The following is a 20,655-nucleotide window of genomic DNA, read 5'->3' as shown; positions in this document are numbered from 1 at the left end:
ATGTTGTCCCCCCTCCCTTCCCCTCTTTTCCCTCCCTCTACAGGTTACATCAGGGGCCGCAACCGAGGTATGGCGAAGATCTGAAGCCTTGCCCCGTCTAATACGCGAAGCGGACCAACGCTGCAAGGTGGCGCCTAAGCACGCCTACAAACTACTCATGTAGCAAACGAGCCCGTAAAACTAGTATGATCTGATGAAAAGTGATCACCCTTAACCCAGGCTGCGCGAATGAACCCATGTCACGGGTGATTCGAAACTATGAGAGAATGTGCGTGTGTGACTGAAGCGTTGACTCAACTGGTCGAAGGACCAAGAATGCAAGAAAGTGCGACACAATGGTACCTCCTTTTTTCCTCTTCTCAAAGCATGTCCCCTCTACCCTGTCTAATGCTCGCCCGCCTCAAACTGCATGCTTTCAAGATTCTAACACAGACCCGTAAATGTCCTTTGCTGTGTAATGCACTAAATAGCCTTTCTTAAATGCACTGCCACTCTCCATGTAGCACGTGTACTATTTAGCCTGCTGTTGCACTCTCTCTCTCTCTCTCTCTCTCTCTCTCTCTCTCTCTCTCTCTCTCTCTCCTTCACGCTCCTACTCAGCCGAGCGATTAGCTCCGAAATTGGCAGACTGCCACCCCTAGCGCACCACCCGATTGGCTCCAAGTACCGCCAGTACTTGCACAAACTTGTCTTTAATGCAATCACCCTAACGCTGTGTCACCACCTCTCCTTTCCGAAAAATATTTTGATGAAACCGAGAATTGGCCATAAGGGAAAGGACAGGTAAGGTAGGTTCCCTAATCTGACCCGAAATGAGGGAACTACATGTCAGCGGCTCCTATTATGAGATAAAATGCCTCAGATGACGCGACCTTCCCCGTCCCGAATTGTCGCGATACCCAAACCATAAAGGTAATCGAAACCTTCCCATCTTCTCAGGACGCACCCAGTATTGCGTTCAGTTGCCCCCCCGATAAGAGTTTTTAACTATCCTTCATCCCCCGATTGTATAAGGTGGGTCGACTCGCGACTAACACAGGCCAGCTGTGGTTCCTAGAAATGATTTTTTTATATATAGGCAAATTTCAGAGTTTGGAATTCGAGAAATGCCACTGAATGCTCACCAACTGAACTATGGCCTTCGGCCGATAGTGCCCTTATAACCCACAGTAAGAGGATGCCCCCCCCCCATCACAGTTTTCTATGTCCCTAGTTGTCTTCCCATGAGACCCCTGTCTTTTCTAATTTAGTAATCAGGCCATGCGAGGCTGCATAGGAACCAGAATGATGTTTTACAAAGTTAATGTTTAGACCGAAGCGAAGAAAACCATTACAATGGACCTTGTCGAAAGTGAAAATGTTTAGTTAAAGGGCAGGATGCAGTGATAATATGAAAAATGTTTAGCCTATGTTCGTCCCTCAGCGAGAGGCCTATTAGTACCATGTTGATAGCTCACAACACCCTTTTTGTAAATATAAACCCCTAGAGAACGGTATAAGCATTGTCAGGCTTGTATTAAAAAGGTGGGTCCCCATCAGATGAACTGTCGTGACTATAGTAAACAGTTGTGAAGGAAAGTCATAGTAAATCCAGCAGGCTCACCATCGATCATTAATATGTCAGTTGTGAACCCTAATATAACGGACGTTTCTATTCTCATTTACCTGGAGCTGGGAGAGAAATAGACTTATGTGATTACTTTCCTCTACCTATTCTCTAAAGACTGTCTTTTCAAACTCCTTCAAGGGTACGGCTGTCGGAGGAAAGAAGGACCGGATGTGGGAGCACGTGGCCGGACTACAGACTATGGGACGTCTGCGACATGGGCCAAGGCGAGACCGCGACTGAACGGAGCTGCAGGACGAGGCACTATCTCCGACAAAATGAGAGGAAAGGGCTAACCTGATGCCCCTGCTCAATGTTCGAATGTGTGCTGAGAAGTCCCCGCTCTCTAGACCCGGTCATGAGCCCGCCTACCAGAAATCTCTCGTTCCCCTAGTTTGTTCCCGATCTGGCCTTGCTCCATCCCCCTTTTTCTCCGACCTACCTGATGGACTATTTGTACCCTCTTCTTCCACCTGAACTTTTGACTATTGATTCCAAAGGACACAGGGCGAAAAAGACCTTTTTTTGACCAGAAACGAGAGGAAAGGTCGTGCCCTGCAACACGGAACTTAGAATAGAGCTGGACTCGTAGCTCCACCGCCGGTGCTCCACAGTGCCAACAGAAGACGAAAAAAATTGCTGAAAAACTTACTAAACTTCGAACATTCCTTCACTATCATTTCTGCTACGTCTCGTTTCTCTCCCAGCCAACATTGTATTAATTATGTAACAATCCATCAGTTCACCTTATGAAATGTACTCACTGCTCGCACTTCGAACCATTTTTGTATTGCATTACTATGACTTTCCTGCTAAACAAGTTTATCAAAGTTTATCAATAGGTCCGCCTCCTAAAACTAGAGATCTTAAATGTAATGTTTACGACTCCTTCACCTAGGGTTCCTACTGCTTTTTCTTATGCCCACCATAATAGAACTGAGTAGAAAATGAACCAGCAAGATGTCTTGAATATGTTAAAGGGGGGACTGTGGAAAATTAGTACGGTTTGGTGAACATTATCTGCGCCATCTTGCCTTTCCCCTGATGCTACACTTTTGTCGTGCGCGCCCGCCATTTTAGGTGCCTCGATCAGGACCATCCCTTTTTGCATGCCACTGGCCCCCGACATAGCCCTTCGCCCTCACCAAGCCTGCACGCTGACCAACCCCCCCCTGCTCGCACCTGCCTTGAATCATAAACCCCTCTTCAGCGCGGCTCTACCTCAGAACCTCATCCTGTTCCCAGCGCAACACCTCCCTTCTTCCCTTTCCTGGTCCCCGGCCCTTTGATGCAAACCCCCTTTTTCCCCGTGTGCCCGTTTGTCTTCCTCGTTCCCAGGCCGACACCCAGCTCTGCCGATACTATTCCTTGCCCCTCCCCGTACAATAGAAAGCTCCCCTCATCAAAGGACCCCCGAGTTGATCAAAGCCCCCACCCCATGAGATCCGATCGAACCCCGCATTCCATGAATTGGCGGAATATCCAGCTGCGCGATAGTCATCACCTGTTGTGACCAGGGTGGGGACTTCTACTGTAAATGTGTGTGGGAACGGGCCCGAAGGGGGGATTCCGGGAATGTCTTTCCGTACATCAAAGCATTGCCACGAGTATGTAAACTGTAATAAAACCGCAAAAGGCTGTATATAAGGGGCCAGGCCTCAGAAATAAGTTAGAGCACTTCAGAACGATACCTGCTGTCTGTTTTGCCGTGTTCTCCTCTGGAGAGAATAAAACCTTGTTTCCTGCTTTCCAGTCTCCAGCGCCTGGCTCTTCATTGATTAATAATTCGTGGGTCACAGAGGCAATACCGCCGGGCAAATATCGATTGTCCGCGACCCGCAGGTTTTACAATACGAGGGGTGCAGAAAGAAGCAAGAGGTGTGCAGAATGAAGCAAGAGAATTGCAGAAAGACACACAAGAAGTGCAGAAAGAAGGTACAGAGGAGCAGAAAGAGAACAGAAGGGTGCAGAATGAGGGCAGAGGGGTGCGGAAAAAGACACAAGGATTGCAGAAAAAAGGGACAGAGGTGCAGAAAGAAGCAAGAAAAGTGCAGAAAGAAGCAACAGAGGTGCAAAACGAGGGAGAAAGGATGCAGAACAAGGCAAGAGAAATTTAGAAAGGAGCAGCATTGATGCAAAAATGGGGGACAGGGGTGTAGAAAGTGGCTAGAGGGGTGCAGAAAGAAGCAAGAGAAGTGCAAAAAGAAACAAAAGTCGTGCAGAAAGGAGGAACAGAGGTGCAGAAAGAGGCAGGAAAAGTGCAGAAAGAGGCAAGAGAGTTGCAAAAAGAGGCCAAATAGGTGCACAAAAAGGGAAGAGGGATGACGGATGGAGAAAGAGATAAGAGAAGTGCAGAAAGAAGCAGCAGAGATGGAAAAAGGGGGAACAGGGGTAAAGGAAGTGACAAGAGGGGTGCAGAAAGAAGCACGAGAGGTGGAGAAAGATACAAAAGAAATGCAGAAAGAAGGAAAAAAGGTGCAGAAAGAGGCAAGACAGGTGCAGGAAGAGGGAAGAAGGGTGCAGAAAGAAGCACACGTCGTGCAGAAAGAAGCATGAGTAGTGCAGAAAGGAGGAACAGAGGTGCAGAAAGAGGCAGGAAAAGTACAGAAATAGGCAAGAGAGTTGCAGAAACAGGCCAAATAGGTGCACAAAAAGGGAACAGGGGTGCGCACAGAGGCAAGAAAGGTACAGAAAGAACCAACAGAGGTGCAGAAAGAGGCAAGAGGGGTACAGAACGAGGCAGGTGGGGTACAGAAATAAAGAAGAGTAGTGTAGAAGTTCTGAAAGAGGCACAAAGGGTGCAGAAGGAGGCAAGATGAGTGCAGAAAGAAGTAACAGAGGTACATAAAGAGGCAAGAGAAGTACAGAAACAGACAGGAACGGTACAGAAAGAGGGAACAGTGGTGCAGAAATAGGCAAGAGAGGTGCAGAAAGAGCATAAAGAGGAAAGAGGGGTGCAGAAGAGGCAAGAAGGGTGAAGAAAGAAGCAAGTGAGGTACAGAAAGAGGTAACAGTGGTGAAGAATGACGCAAGAGAGGTGCGGAAACAAGCAAGTAAAGTACAGAAAGTGGCAAGAGAATTGCTAAAAGAAGCAACAGATTTGTAGAAAGAAGAAAGAGAAGTGCTGAAAGAGGCAAGTGAGGTGGAGAACGAGGCCCAAGAGGTGCCGAAAATGACAAGAGAATTTAAGAAGGAGGCAAGAGGGATGCAAAATAGGGAAGAATGGAGCCAAAACAAGCAAGTGTTGTACAGAAAGAGGGGTGCGGAAAGAGGCTGGAGTGATACAGAAAGAAGCACCTGAGGTGCAGAAAGAGGCAGCAGAAGTGCAGAAAGATGCAAGAGAAGTGAAAAAATCAGCAAGAGAAGTACAGAAATAGGCAAGAGATTTGCTGAAAAAAGCAACAGAGGTGTAGAAAGAAGCAAGAGAAGTACTGAAAGAGGCAAGTGAGGTGGAGAAAGAGGCACAAGAGGTGCAGAAAATGAGAAGAGAACTGCAGAAAGAGATAAGAGGAATGCAAAAAGGTAAGAAGTGTGCAGAAAGAAACGAAGGAAGTGCAAAAATAATGAACAGAGGTTCAAAAAGAGGGAAGAGCAGTGAAGAAAAAGGCACGAGGGGTGCATAAAGAAGCAAAAGATGTGCAGAAAGAAACAAAAGACGTACAGAAAGAAGAAACACAGGTGCAGAAAGAGGCAACAGGGGGTGCAGAAAGAGGCAACACGGGTGCAGAAAGAGAGGCGGAGAAAGAGGCAAGGGGTGTAGAAAGAAGGAAGAGAGCTGTAGAAAGAAAAAAAAGAAGTGCCGAAAGAAGGAACAGAGGTGCAGAGAGAGGCAAGGTACAAAAAGATGGGAAAGGGGTGCAGAAAGAGGCATGAGGGGTACAGAAAGAAGCAAGAATAGTGCAGGAAGAAGAAAGAGGTACAGAAATAGTGAAGGGGGGTGCAGAAAAGGGCAAGAGAAGTGCTGAAAGAAGTAACAGAGATGCAAAAAGGGGGAAGAGGGGTGGGGAAAGAGACAAGAGGGAAGCAGAGTAAATCAAGAGAGGTGCAGAAAGAAACAAAAGAAGTACAGAAACAAGGAACAGATGTGTAAACGAGGCAAGAGGAGTGCAGAAAGAGAGAATAGGGGTTTGGAAAGAGGCATGAGAGGTGCAGAAATAAGTAAGAAAAGTACAGAAAGACGCAACAGAGGTGCAGAACGAGGGGAGAGGGGTGGGTAAAAAGGCAACAGAAGTGCCGAAAGAAGCAACAGAGATGCAGAAAGGGGGAAGAGGGGTAGAGAAAGAGGCACGAGGGGTGTAGAAAGAGGTAAGAGAGGTGAAAAAAGAAAGAAAAGACGTGAAGAAAGAAGGAACAGAGGGGCAGGAAGAGGTAACAGGGGTGAAGAAAGAAGGAAAGGGTGTGGAGAAAGAGGCAAGGGGGTGCAGAAAGAAGCAAGAGAGCAACAGAAAGAAACAAAAGAGGTGCAGAAAGAAACAAAAGAAGTGTACAAGGACAGAGGTGCAGAAAGAGGCATGAGGGATGCAGAAGGAAAAAAGAAGTACAGAAAGAAGCAACAGATATACAGAAAGAAGAGAGAGGAGTGTAGAAAAAGGGGTAAGGGGTACAGAAAGAGGCATGACATTTGCACAAAGAAGCAAGAGAGATGCAGAAAGAAGCAAGAAAAATGCATGAAAAAACAACAGAGATGCATAAACTGGGAAGTGGGGTGCAGAAAGAAGCAAGAGGCATGCAGAATGAAGCAAGAGCATTGCAGAAAGAAGCAAAAGGAGTGCAGAAACAAGGAAAAGAAGTGCAGAAAGAGGCAATAGGGGTACAGAAAGAGGGAAGATGGGTGCAGAAAGAGGCACAAGGGTTGCAGAAAGAAGGGACAGAGGTGCAGAAAGATGCAAGAAAAGTGCAGAAAAAACAAGAGGTGCAGAAAGAGGGATGAGGGATGGAGAAAGAGGCAAGAGAAGTGCAGAAAGAAGCAGCAGAGATGGAAAAAGGGACAACAGGGGTAAAGGAAGTGACAAGAGGGGTGCAGAAAGAAGCACGAGAGGTGGAGAAAGATACAAAAGAAATGCAGAAAGAAGGAACAGAGGTGCAGAAAGAAGGAACAGAGGTGCAGAAAGAGGCAAGACAGGTGCAGGAAGAGGGAAGAAGGGTGCAGAAAGAAGCCCACGTTGTGCAGAAAGAAGCAAGAGTAGTGCAGAAAGAAGGAACAGAAGTGCAGAAAGAAGCAGGAAAAGTACAGAAAGAGGCAAGAGAGTTGCAGAAACAGGCCAAATAGATGCACAAAAAGGGAACAGGGGTGCGCACAGAGGCAAGAAAGGTACAGAAAGAACCAACAGAGGTGCAGAAAGAGGCAAGAGGAGTACAGAAAGAGGCAGGTGGGGTACAGAAATAAAGAAGAGTAGTGCAGAAAGAAGCAATAGAAGTTCTGAAAGAGGCACAAAGGGTGAAGAAAGAGGCAAGATAAGTGCAGAAAGAAGCAACAGAGGTACATAAAGAGGCAAGAGAGGTACAGTAACAGACAGGAAAGGTACAGAAAGAGGGAACAGTGGTGCAGAAAGAGGCAAGAGAGGAGCAGAAAGAGCAGAAAGAGGAAAGAGGGGTGCAGAAAAGGCAAGAAGGGTGAAGAAAGAAGAAACTGAGGTACAGAAAGAGGCAACAGTGCTGAAGAATCAAGCAAGAGAGGTGCGGAAACAAGCAAGAAAAGTACAGAAAGTGGCAAGAGAATTGCTAAAAGAAGCAACAGATTTGTAGAAAGAAGAAAGAGAAGTGCTGAAAGAGGCAAGTGAGGTGGAGAACGAGGCCCAAGAGGTGCCGAAAATGACAAGAGAATTTAAGAAGGAGGCAAGAGGGATGCAAAATAGGGAAGAATGGAGCCAAAACAAGCAAGTGTTGTACAGAAAGAGGGGTGCGGAAAGAGGCTGGAGTGATACAGAAAGAAGCACCTGAGGTGCAGAAAGAGGCAGCAGAAGTGCAGAAAGATGCAAGAGAAGTGAAAAAATCAGCAAGAGAAGTACAGAAATAGGCAAGAGATTTGCTGAAAAAAGCAACAGAGGTGTAGAAAGAAGCAAGAGAAGTACTGAAAGAGGCAAGTGAGGTGGAGAAAGAGGCACAAGAGGTGCAGAAAATGAGAAGAGAACTGCAGAAAGAGATAAGAGGAATGCAAAAAGGTAAGAAGTGTGCAGAAAGAAACGAAGGAAGTGCAAAAATAATGAACAGAGGTTCAAAAAGAGGGAAGAGCAGTGAAGAAAAAGGCACGAGGGGTGCATAAAGAAGCAAAAGATGTGCAGAAAGAAACAAAAGACGTACAGAAAGAAGAAACACAGGTGCAGAAAGAGGCAACAGGGGGTGCAGAAAGAGGCAACACGGGTGCAGAAAGAGAGGCGGAGAAAGAGGCAAGGGGTGTAGAAAGAAGGAAGAGAGCTGTAGAAAGAAAAAAAAGAAGTGCCGAAAGAAGGAACAGAGGTGCAGAGAGAGGCAAGGTACAAAAAGATGGGAAAGGGGTGCAGAAAGAGGCAAGAGGGGTACAGAAAGAAGCAAGAATAGTGCAGGAAGAAGAAAGAGGTACAGAAATAGTGAAGGGGGGTGCAGAAAAGGGCAAGAGAAGTGCTGAAAGAAGTAACAGAGATGCAAAAAGGGGGAAGAGGGGTGGGGAAAGAGACAAGAGGGAAGCAGAGTAAATCAAGAGAGGTGCAGAAAGAAACAAAAGAAGTACAGAAACAAGGAACAGATGTGTAAACGAGGCAAGAGGAGTGCAGAAAGAGAGAATAGGGGTTTGGAAAGAGGCATGAGAGGTGCAGAAATAAGTAAGAAAAGTACAGAAAGACGCAACAGAGGTGCAGAACGAGGGGAGAGGGGTGGGTAAAAAGGCAACAGAAGTGCCGAAAGAAGCAACAGAGATGCAGAAAGGGGGAAGAGGGGTAGAGAAAGAGGCACGAGGGGTGTAGAAAGAGGTAAGAGAGGTGAAAAAAGAAAGAAAAGACGTGAAGAAAGAAGGAACAGAGGGGCAGGAAGAGGTAACAGGGGTGAAGAAAGAAGGAAAGGGTGTGGAGAAAGAGGCAAGGGGGTGCAGAAAGAAGCAAGAGAGCAACAGAAAGAAACAAAAGAGGTGCAGAAAGAAACAAAAGAAGTGTACAAGGACAGAGGTGCAGAAAGAGGCATGAGGGATGCAGAAGGAAAAAAGAAGTACAGAAAGAAGCAACAGATATACAGAAAGAAGAGAGAGGAGTGTAGAAAAAGGGGTAAGGGGTACAGAAAGAGGCATGACATTTGCACAAAGAAGCAAGAGAGATGCAGAAAGAAGCAAGAAAAATGCATGAAAAAACAACAGAGATGCATAAACTGGGAAGTGGGGTGCAGAAAGAAGCAAGAGGCATGCAGAATGAAGCAAGAGCATTGCAGAAAGAAGCAAAAGGAGTGCAGAAACAAGGAAAAGAAGTGCAGAAAGAGGCAATAGGGGTACAGAAAGAGGGAAGATGGGTGCAGAAAGAGGCACAAGGGTTGCAGAAAGAAGGGACAGAGGTGCAGAAAGATGCAAGAAAAGTGCAGAAAAAACAAGAGGTGCAGAAAGAGGGATGAGGGATGGAGAAAGAGGCAAGAGAAGTGCAGAAAGAAGCAGCAGAGATGGAAAAAGGGACAACAGGGGTAAAGGAAGTGACAAGAGGGGTGCAGAAAGAAGCACGAGAGGTGGAGAAAGATACAAAAGAAATGCAGAAAGAAGGAACAGAGGTGCAGAAAGAAGGAACAGAGGTGCAGAAAGAGGCAAGACAGGTGCAGGAAGAGGGAAGAAGGGTGCAGAAAGAAGCCCACGTTGTGCAGAAAGAAGCAAGAGTAGTGCAGAAAGAAGGAACAGAAGTGCAGAAAGAAGCAGGAAAAGTACAGAAAGAGGCAAGAGAGTTGCAGAAACAGGCCAAATAGATGCACAAAAAGGGAACAGGGGTGCGCACAGAGGCAAGAAAGGTACAGAAAGAACCAACAGAGGTGCAGAAAGAGGCAAGAGGAGTACAGAAAGAGGCAGGTGGGGTACAGAAATAAAGAAGAGTAGTGCAGAAAGAAGCAATAGAAGTTCTGAAAGAGGCACAAAGGGTGAAGAAAGAGGCAAGATAAGTGCAGAAAGAAGCAACAGAGGTACATAAAGAGGCAAGAGAGGTACAGTAACAGACAGGAAAGGTACAGAAAGAGGGAACAGTGGTGCAGAAAGAGGCAAGAGAGGAGCAGAAAGAGCAGAAAGAGGAAAGAGGGGTGCAGAAGAGGCAAGAAGGGTGAAGAAAGAAGAAACTGAGGTACAGAAAGAGGCAACAGTGCTGAAGAATCAAGCAAGAGAGGTGCGGAAACAAGCAAGAAAAGTACAGAAAGTGGCAAGAGAATTGCTAAAAGAAGCAACAGAGTTGTAGAAAGAAGCAAGAGAAGTGCTGAAAGAGGCAAGTGAGGTGGAGAACGAGGCACGAGAGGAGCAGAAAATGACAAGAGGATTTCAGAAAGAGGCAAGAGGGATGCAAAATAGGGAAGAATGGAGCAGAAACAAGCAAGTGTTGTACAGAAAGAGGCAGGAGTGATACAGAAAGAAGCACCCGAGGTGCAGAAAGAGGCAACAGAGGTGCAGAAAGATGCAAGAGAGGTGAAAAAAGCAGCAAGAGAAGTACAGAAATAGGCAATTTAATTGCTGAAAGAAGCAACAGAGGTGTAGAAAGACGCAAGAGAAGTGCTGAAAGAGGCAAGTGAGGTGGAGAAAGAGGCACGAGAGGTGCAGAAAATGAGAAGAGAACTGCAGAAAGAGATAAGCTGAATGCAAAAAAGGTAAGAAGGGTGCAGAAAGAAACAAAGGGAGTGCAAAAATAATGAACAGAGGTGCAAAAACAGAGAAGAGCAGTGAAGAAAAAGGCACAAGGGGTGCAGAAAGAAGCAAGAGATGTGCAGAAAGAAACAAAAGAAGTAAAGAAAGATTGAACAGAGGGGAAGAAGGAGGGAAAAGGTGGTGCAGAAAGAAGCAACACAGGTGCTGAAAGAGGGGTGGAGAAAGAGGCAAGGGGGTGTAGAAAGAAGGAACAGAGGTGCAGAGAGAGGCAAGGTACAAAAAGATGGAAAAGGGGTACAGAAAGAGGCATGAGGGGTGCAGAAAGAAGCAAGTATAGTGCAGAAAGAAGCAAGAGATACAGAAATAGTGATGAGGGGTGCAGAAAAGGCCAAGAGAAGTGCTGAAAGAAGTAACAGAGATGCAACAAGAGGGAAGAGGGGTGGAGAAAGAGACAAGAGGGAAGCAGTGTGAAGCAAGAGAGGTGCAGAAAGAAACAAAAGAAGTACAGAAACAAGGAACAGATGTGTAGAACGAGGCAAGAGGAGTGCAGAAAGAGAGAGGAGGGGTGCGGAAAGAGGCATGGGAGGTGCAGAAATAAGTAAGAAAAGTACAGAAAGAAACAACAGAGGTACAGAACGAGGAAAGAGGGGTGGGTAAAAAGGCAACGGAAGTGCCGAAAGAAGCAACAGAGATGCAGAAAGGGGGAAGAGGGGTAGAGAAAGAGGCACGAGGGGTGCAGAAAGCGGTAAGAGAAGTGAAAAAAGAAAGAAAAGACGTGAAGAAAGAAGGAACAGAGGGGCAGGAAGAGGCAAGAGAGGTGCAGAAAGAGGGAAGAGGGGTACAAAAAGAGGCACATGGGTTGCATAAAGCAGGGACAGAGGTGCAGAAAGAAGCAATTGAACAGAGGTGTAGAAAGAGTGGGTACAAAAAGAGAGAAGGGGATGCAGAAAGAGGCATGAGGGGTACAGAAAGAAGAAAGAGATGTACAGAAAAAACCAAAAGAATTGCAGAAAGAAGGAATAGAGGTGCAGAAAGAAGTAACAGGGGTGAAGAAAGAAGGAAAGGGTGTGGAGAAAGAGGCAAGGGGGTGCAGAAAGAAGCAAGAGAGCAGCAGAAAAAAACAAAAGAGGTGCAGAAAGAAACAAAAGAAGTGTAGAAAGAAGGACAGAGGTGCAGAAAGAGGCATAAGGGATGCAGAAGGAAACAAAAGAAGTACAGAAAGAAGCAACAGCTATACGGAAAGAAGAGAGAGGAGTGCAGAAAAAGGGGTGAGGGGTACAGAAAGAGGCATTACATTTGCACAAAGAAGCAAGAGAGATGCAGAAAGAAGCAAGAAAAATGCATAAAAAAGCAACAGAGATGCATAAACTGGGAAGTGGGGTGCAGAAAGAAGCAAGAGGCATGCAGAATGAAGCAAGAGTGTTGCAGAAAGAAACAAAAGAAGTGCAGAAACAAGGAAAAGAGGTGCAGAAAGAGCCAATGGGGTACAGAAAGAGGGAAGATGGGTGCAGAAAGAGGCACAAGGGTTGCAGAAAGAAGGGACAGAGGTGCAGAAAGATGCAAGAAAATGCAGAAAAAACAAGAGGTGCAGAAAGAGGGATTAAGGATGGAGAATGAGGCAAGAGAAGTACAGAAAGAAGCAGCAGAGATGGAAAAAGGGGGAACAGGGGTAAAGGAAGTGACAAGAGGGGGTGCAGAAAGAAGCACAACAGGTGGAGAAAGATACAAAAGAAATGGAGAAAGAAGGAACAGAGGTGCAGAAAGAGGCAAGACAGGCGCAGGAAGAGGGAAGAAGGGTGCAGAAAGAAGCACACGTCGTGCAGAAAGAAGCAAGAGTAGTGCAGAAAGAAGCAACAGAGGTGTAGAATGAAGCAAGAGAGGTACAAAAAGAGGGAAGAGGGATGCTTAAAGGGGCACGAGGGGTGCAGAAAGAAGCAAGAGATGTACAGAAATATGTAACGGGTTGAAGAAATAGGGTAGAGGGTGGAGAAAGAGGCAAGAGGGTGCAGAAAGAAGCAAAAGAGCTGCAGAAAGAAACTGTCACAGTTCTAGTCTCCCTCACTCATGCCCGCCTTACTTTATGTCATTTGAACCCTCTCACTCATGCTCGCTTGTCTTTCCAGTATTCCAAGGTGGTATTATGTTTGCCGAAAAAGGACATTGTCTATTTGTATTTTGTGGGTAACTTACATATTGTTAAACTAGCATTTTGTTAAAATGGTACTGTACATACAACATTAAGAATGATTCATGTTTCATGTACACCATAAGGAGAAACAGACGTTTCTGCTCAAAGCTCTCACACATGAGAATTACCATAATTGTGGGCCAACCGCTAAATAGACAATTATGCAAGCATGTGTTAACCGTCAGGCAATACAACGTGTAAACAACGTGTATTCAAATTATTGAGTCAGGTGAGAATTTTTAAATCGCTCCCGATAATACTCAGAGCTTGGCCTTGTTGGTGTCCGGTAATCACCTGTCTCCCGTATCCTCCATCATCTAGCACTTCATTCTCATTCCCGTGGAGTCATCTCTTATCTTCCTGTCTTCCTGGAAAAGCCTCTTTGTCAGCGCGCAGCTGGCCAGGACGAATACTTCTCCTTCCCGTTTCCTGATACCACATTTCCTGTAAAAGACAAACAAGTAGAGTCGGTTTGCTAAGGTAACCTGAAGCAGTTTCTTCAACCACAAGGGAGTGAACTTCAATTTCCTTACGGATAAAAGAATTTGGGAGAAAGACACTACTGATCAAGATTTTTGAATTCTGCAAATTTATGTACTTTGGTGTACTCTAAAGACAATTACGGTACAATTTATGGTGCATTTCCACCCGTAATATTGAGAAAAAAGAGACACTCAAAAATCAGCAATTACGAGAAAGTTATCTCAAACTCTTGAATAATTACAGACATTGTGATAATGTTATGAACAATTGTGCTTTTCTTTATCTTTTATTTTGGATATTATTAGCATCATTTATTTGCTAGAGAGCATATGATTGCAGAATTACATTTCCTGCCTCAACATGAGAAAACAGGTATCAGACTTTGTAAAAATGTATTTATACAGATATATCCTGTGAGGATTTCATAATAATGGTCATAAGCATATGTGTGTTGATTTGTTTATTTAGATACCAATTGAAACAAGCAGAGAAATAACAGAAGTCCCAAGTGAATAACTGCTAATCATTCATGTTTAACCCCTATGTGCATTAGGTATGAAGCAGCAATATTTCCATTAGGTGATGATTATATGTGATATATGTTAATTCACTAGACAGCTCACACTACATTATTTTTCTCATTAGTGTGTCAAGACGGTAGAACTCAAGAACTACAGAACTAAAACTCACATCAGCTGGATGAAAACTTAGCGCTCCATCAAACATTCCCGGAAGAATTCCTGTCCTGAGCAAAGACACCTGGATGTTTGTTTCCTCTCTCTCTTTCTTGTCACCCAAAACCCTTTTCCCCCTGGAGACTCCCAAATTGACAGTGTATGCTCATTCAGTACTGTCACGCTGTTAGTTTCCAGAGGAATTGGGGAATAATCGTCGCCAAGGTTGAACAATCTGGAGAGCAGGTGACTGACTACTAACAGAAGGCCAAGCCTCATTTGTTTACCTTGGCACCAATTGTAGCTGTGGATCTCACTGATGAAACGTCATGTTTATCAGAAATATTTGAGGTTTCCAGGTTGAAATTCAGCAATTAAGACAGGATAATCATTTGTTAGGAGAAAAACACTTTAAAAGTAGAAGTGACTTCACTCAATGGAGTTTGCCTAAGACTCCTAACTCTCGTCCGATTTTATCAGCACCTAAGTTTGGACAGAGTCTTTTTGCCCCTCTTACAATGAATACTCAACGGCCTGATTAAAATCTACAACTCACAATTGTTACTCCAACCGCAGTTCCCTTGGCCAATCCTTAACGATTTCTGGGAGATAGTTCTCATTTTGCCTCATTTATGAACCAATGTCATTTGCATTTTTTGTGCAAGCCCCAGGTATTTGCTACTGATGCAGATAAGATTGCATTCATTATTTCTTATCTAGGAGGAGTAGCGGCGAATTGGGCAATACCGTTAATAAAAAACAATGATCCCTGTTGTAAACTTTTGTTCCATGTAAAGATGCCATGTGTTGCTTATTTGCACGTCAGGCTTTCATCCAGGTCAGCAACAACGAACATTTGAATTTGAGTCAAGATTCCAAAGATCTCATTACATATATAACTACCTTAATTGTGTATTATCTGAAACACGCTGGCTTGAAGAAAAACATATTTCCCTCTTTTATAGGGTTTTAAGAGATGATTTAAAAGATTCATTGGCTCACATTGTGAACTTACCCAAAGATTAGTCAGAATTTTTAGATTTAGTTGTTAAATTAGATCACAGACTAGGGGAGATAAAACATGAAAGACCCAGAACAGATTCTAGAACTATTGTGATTAAATCAGAAAGAAAAGAAGTAGAGGGAATGCAAAATGGGTTTGAACCCATGCAGATAGGTGGAATAAAAGGTCCATTATCTCAAGAAGAAAAAGACAGACGTTGCAAGTAAAATGTATGTTTATATTGCGGTAAGAATGGGCATTTTGCTCAAGATTGTCCAGTGAAACCAAAAAAAATAAAAAGTTATTGCAAGCAATAATGTCAATCACTCAGAGTCAGAAAACTAAAAGGCTTGAAGAGAGTTGAGATTATCCCTTCGAGAACAACTGAAACAAAGATCTTACAATATATAAAAAACACAATGAATCATGTTCCACGACATAGGACTATTTGAGTAACCTGTATCATTTCAGATCAACAAAGATATTGTTTATCAGTATTAATAGATTCAGGCGCTATTGGTAATTGTTTTGATGTAAATGTAACAAAAATATTTGGAATAACACAGGTCACTGAAGAAGAACCAGAACCAGTCAGAGCAGTAGATGGTTCAGCATTATCATCAGGTCTTATTCTGTTTCATACTGCGACCCTGACATTTGTTAGGAATCATCATGCATGTCTCATTTGTCATCACCCTTTTGGTTTGCATATTAATCATTATCCAGCCCTTTACTAATCATGTAGACATGGATAGGGCTTATCTCTTTATGTTGTGTAATGTATTTACCAAAGTCTGAGTCCTGTTCCTATTTTTCGCGCATTGCCAATGCTTGTTTGTTGCATTGCCAATCCTTGTTGGTTTGCTTGAATAGCATTTAGCAATTACCAAGGAAAATGTCCAGAACAATCATGTACACAACGCAAGAGCCAACGCCCTCATATCAGGTATAAATACATGCACCCAAGGCATAATTTTTGCTTGGCTTTTTCATTTCTCTTCTAAAAAAGAACAGGACCCCACCTCTTCTTTCCTGATTCCTAGAAGGCCTTCCTGATTTCTAGAAAGCTGGTCCAGACAACTGAGCCCACCTTGAAGAGGCACACAACAGATACAGCAAGGACACAAAGCTAAGTACTGATTTAGCTTTCCTTTCACTGTGTGGGATTTGGAAGTACTGAGTGTGCTTTTAGAGAAGACCTTCCTTTTGAAGTTTTTTCTTCTTTAACTGCGCATGTGCTGAAAATCACTGCTTGTGTTTTTAAGAAGACTTTCCTTAGACATACATTCTTTTGAATATTTAGAGACTTATGCTCTGCATTTGTGCTTTGACATTTTATTTTATAGACAACAGCGCTTACATTTATTAAGGAAATCTTTCATTTGGAACATTGTTTGGAGCTATTTGAGGCTGAACTATTTGAGAAACAAGCTCCGTGTGTGTGGATTGACAAATCTTGCTGTTTTAAGGAGCTTAATTAGAGTCAAGAATTCCATTTAAGGATACTTTTGATCTAGACTGTAAAAAAGGCTTAATTTGTGAAAACACCTCTAGACATTTCATTATTAACATTGTGAGACTCTGTGCATATGCCAAGCTGAGATGTGGAGTATTCATTTAGGACAAATTAATATGAAAGCAAGGTACTAATTTATTTATTAGGCAACTGAGTCATATCACACAAAAAGAGGCAAATCTGGTTAATGTATCCTTGTCCTGTTTTCTTTTACTTTGGTAGACATTTCTTTATTAGGTTGTACATACAAAAAGACAATCAACCCCAGTGTGACATCTGTGCATCAACAGCATCACTATAGAGGTAAATCTAGATCTTGAAAAAACAATAGATACATGTTTAAGACATACGTTAATAAGTCCACGTTGCTAAAATCCATTCTTTAATTACAGGTAGAAGTTAAGGCGCAACTCTTTCACTTATAAACACTGGTCCTGGCTGGTCCAGGTGGCTGAAGGTTGCGGTGTCTTCTCTTCTCTCTCTCTCTTTGTCCTCCCAATCCCCTTCCCTCCTGGAACATCTGCCAGAGCTCCTGTTATAATTCAGTGGTGCTGAGAGTTGTTCCAAGAGGACTGGAGATCTAGCATCGCCCCTGCAAATGTTCCTGGAATTCAGGTGAATGGCTGGATCTCATCTAACATAAAGCCAAGACACAAAAATTACAGTTTGTCTGGGCGATGGATGTCCCAGAAGATAAGGATGTTTCCTTACAGGAATTATCAAAAGCCTTTGAGGCCTTACAACATGAGATAACAGTCCTTAAACAGACTAATCATAAATTTCAGTGTGAGTTACGATACAAGCCTAGAGAGTCACCTTGGGAGGATGGTTCTGTTCGTCCTAAGCAGGTTCTTCAAGCACTATGTTCTCAGTTCAGTTAAAAAAACTTTATTTCAATTAAAAATCATAAAAGTTGTTACATGACATAAGAGTGGTGAGATAAAAAAACTTTAAAAAAATGCATAACAATTAACAATTAATCATCAATTTCTACAATTTAGACAATTGGTCAAAATATATATAAATATACACATGGGATCACTGACAGAATATCGACAGTCACAATATCGAGATGACAAAATATCGAGGTCAAAATATCGACTTCAAAATATCGACTTCCTATTGTGGTAAATAAATAATTAATTACCGGTACTATTTTTGAATACATTAATAATAACAGATAGCTCAATAAATAAGAGGCAGGATCCGAGGAATCTGAGTCTAACAGGCTTTAATCAGGCACAAGGGAAGGGGCAGGATCGGAACAGCCTGAAATAGAATGGCATAGAAGGCAGCTGCAACGTCTCATTAACAGTACAAGGTATATATAGTAAAACATCACAATTACATTACATACAGTAGGCGTAACAAGTGACAAGCGTAAGATAAGAACACATGGGCGTGGAAAGAAGGTGTGCACAGGGCGTGCACGTAGACATGTGATGAGAACGTCACAGAAGTGTCATGAAGTGGGTGGATACATGGAGGGGGCTACCTGAGCAGCTGGAACCTTTAACCTAGTGGTGCGCGCAAACGGGCAATGACGTGTTACCGGGGAGAACTGGGGGCTATGACTTCTGCACTAGAGGAGGAGACTAAAGTCTGCGGTGTCAGGACGACATGTACCTATAGCATATCTGGTATCTGGTGTTTGGAGTACATGTTGATAGAATCTAAAAGTTATCAGGGCAAAGGCTACTTGACACTAAGGCTGGTGCATGCATATATTCTACATGTATTGCGTGTGCTATGAATCTTCTATGGATATTAATACAGTAATTCACTTTGCATGGAGACAGAAAGACTAGACTATAGCTGAAGCTGTTTATGTGGTTCGTTAGCTTAGGAATGTGAAGACGGAGAGCTGAACTGATAACTAGAGGCATAACATATTCTTGGCAGACAGGCAGGCAGAGCCAGGCCGGGCACCGCGCTGCGCGGCAGGAAGTAAGTGAAGGGTCAGGGACGTAGGTGGGGGCTGCATCGCTCCTCGGAGTGGGTTCAGGAGACTGGAGCTTGAATCTGGTGTCCGGGCCCCTTTGAGGCCTAGAAACGGGGACAATGCGGTGAATTAACATGCACACTGTAAAACGTGGCAACATAGGCCTAATACTCGTTGCTTTCACGAGAACTGGAAACTGGCATACTAGAGTTGGACACAACTATAATTGCGTCTTTAATCGATCATAGGGGGATATATGCATATCGATCATGCACATATAACATAGGATGGGGAACACGTAGGCACATATGACAAGGCAAAATTCAATTTTCCTCATTCCCTCCTTGTGCCCTACGTTTCCATCAGGAAACATCAATGTTCATGATACCATCTATCTGTTCGTATAGCATCATTTGCTCGTCTCGAATTGTCTTGGAACGGGACTTAGGACTAGGAATACAAGAGGTAGCACACAAGCCGCAAATCGCAGGGCCACATTGTAAACAGAGACAGCAACTGAATATGATCATTACTGCTATACCCAGGAATGACAATACTTTCCATCCCCAGGCAGATATTATACTCCAGAGCCAACCAGACCATGTCCAAGTGCCTGGATTCTGGTGTAACTGATGGGCAATTTTATGAAGTCTGGTTATAGCTGAATAAACAGACGGTGCGTTATTAGGAATGAAAATGCAGCAACTAGATCCGATGACTCTACAAGCTCCTCCCCTATCGGCCAGTATGACGTCAAGGACGAGACGATTTTGGAGCACAACAAATCTCATAGCAGATTGCTCTTCAGTTAAGTTACCTAGAGCGGAAGTATTCTCATTCACTACTGCTTCAAGGGTTCTGGTTAGCCTACGTATTAACTTACTATTCTGAACAGGACCTATGAAGAAGAAGAAACCTTTATTGAAGTCTTGATACTGTTCTAAGGCAGTTTCAGTTTGATCGACAATTGGGGACTCAGTCTCCCTTCTATGTCTAACGTGTACTAGATGTGTATTTCTGTGATAATCGGATGGGGCTAGGAAAACTGGTGGCAGTAGGAAGGCAATATAACATGTTCCATCCCAATCGAGGGGCAGACGAACATATGCGGTCTGACCGCACACAAAATAAGAATGACGTGAGGCTTTGAAAATAGATTTCCCACTGTCACTATACTCGACCACAGTAGTACAATCACTATGACCTACATGTGCGGAACCATTCTTTCTGACACATAATTCGCCTTTCACGGGTAGAACTGAAATAGCAGGCAAATCTGGAGTAGTCTCGGACTGAACATTCAAAACCATGAAATTCGAGGAATAATTACCTAGATCATATACTTCATTTTCTAGATCTAACCCTGTTCTATGGGAAAGACCTTCCTTGTCTGGGAAACATGTTCTATTCAGAAGGGACATATCAGTTGAGGATGACGTTACCGTGGACCATGCTCCACACGAACCATTGTGTGAAAACGGATAAGGAAAGAGTGGCAAAATCCCCTTCGGTGTCTGGAAAGGGGGAAGTCGACCACACACCCAACAATTAGTGGCATTGCTGGTCTGATGTGAATAGTGTAACATTCGGATAAACGTGTTATTGCGCATGGCAAGACGATAGGATAACTCGTGAGGAGGCAGGTCCCTAAAAGTGTGCTCTACTGTAACATTAGAAGAAAAATGTACATGTGATTTAATAGGAAAACATAAATGTAAGGCATAACTTATGCAGGTAACCATAAGACTCAGAAATATCATAAATACGAGAGTAATAATACATCTACTTCGAAGATTCTTTTGATAGCGTATTCTCTTAGAGTTTTGACTAACTCTCTCACTGTGTGGGTCTATCTCATACATGTCAGGAACCTGTCTAACCGTTTCACCCGAGAGGGACTTAGACAATTAAACTGGCTGACTTACTAGACCTTAACTTTTCTTTATACTCCTGCTGCGGAGTTTTCTCTAACAGGGGAAGCTTAGATTCAGTATCTGGGCAGTCCTTGAGAACGGGGCAGTCTTTGAAAAAAGTTTTTGGCCGAAGTCCATGGAATCGTTTTACATGACTGGATGCAACCACCCCTTCCTGCCCTCCACCTTGATGGCCGTCCTTGTTGTTAGTAGTACAAGTCTTGGCTCCTTCCAGCGGGGCTCCAGCGGACTTGAACGATCAAAATTCCTCACGAGGACTAGGTCGCCTGGTATGACCTCGTGCGGTTTCACTTGAGTGTTGTCTGGAAAAGCAGCGGCAACCTGTGAACGACAAGAGAGTAGTGCAGACATCAAGGAAGCCAGGTAATCTGTCAGCATATTACTGTCAACATCTGTAATTGTACGTGGTCTAGGCGTAACCCACATGTTTGGGGGACGACCGAACACTACCTCGTAAGGGGATAGACCTGAACGGGAGTGAGCGACCATTCTCATATAAAAAAGGGCGACTGGCAGTGCTACTA

The 20,655-nt window shown here is 43.8% G+C and overlaps 1 long non-coding RNA gene across 1 annotated transcript in view; it reads right to left on the bottom strand.

Annotated features, from left to right (window-relative positions):
• LOC144762815 (uncharacterized) overlaps window positions 1–20,655 on the bottom strand; it is a 425,372-nt gene that overhangs the window by 136,427 nt on the left and 268,290 nt on the right. Inside the window, exon 6 of the long non-coding RNA XR_013596139.1 lies at window positions 12,874–13,023. This is a non-coding gene — a long non-coding RNA (uncharacterized LOC144762815). The remainder of the gene's footprint in view (window positions 1–12,873; window positions 13,024–20,655) is intronic.

This window comes from Lissotriton helveticus, chromosome 6 (assembly GCF_964261635.1).
Source record: "Lissotriton helveticus chromosome 6, aLisHel1.1, whole genome shotgun sequence".
NCBI classification, from domain to species: Eukaryota; Metazoa; Chordata; class Amphibia; order Caudata; family Salamandridae; genus Lissotriton; species Lissotriton helveticus.
Note: the sequence above shows the minus strand (reverse complement) of the source record. Positions and strands in the feature narration are given on the sequence as shown.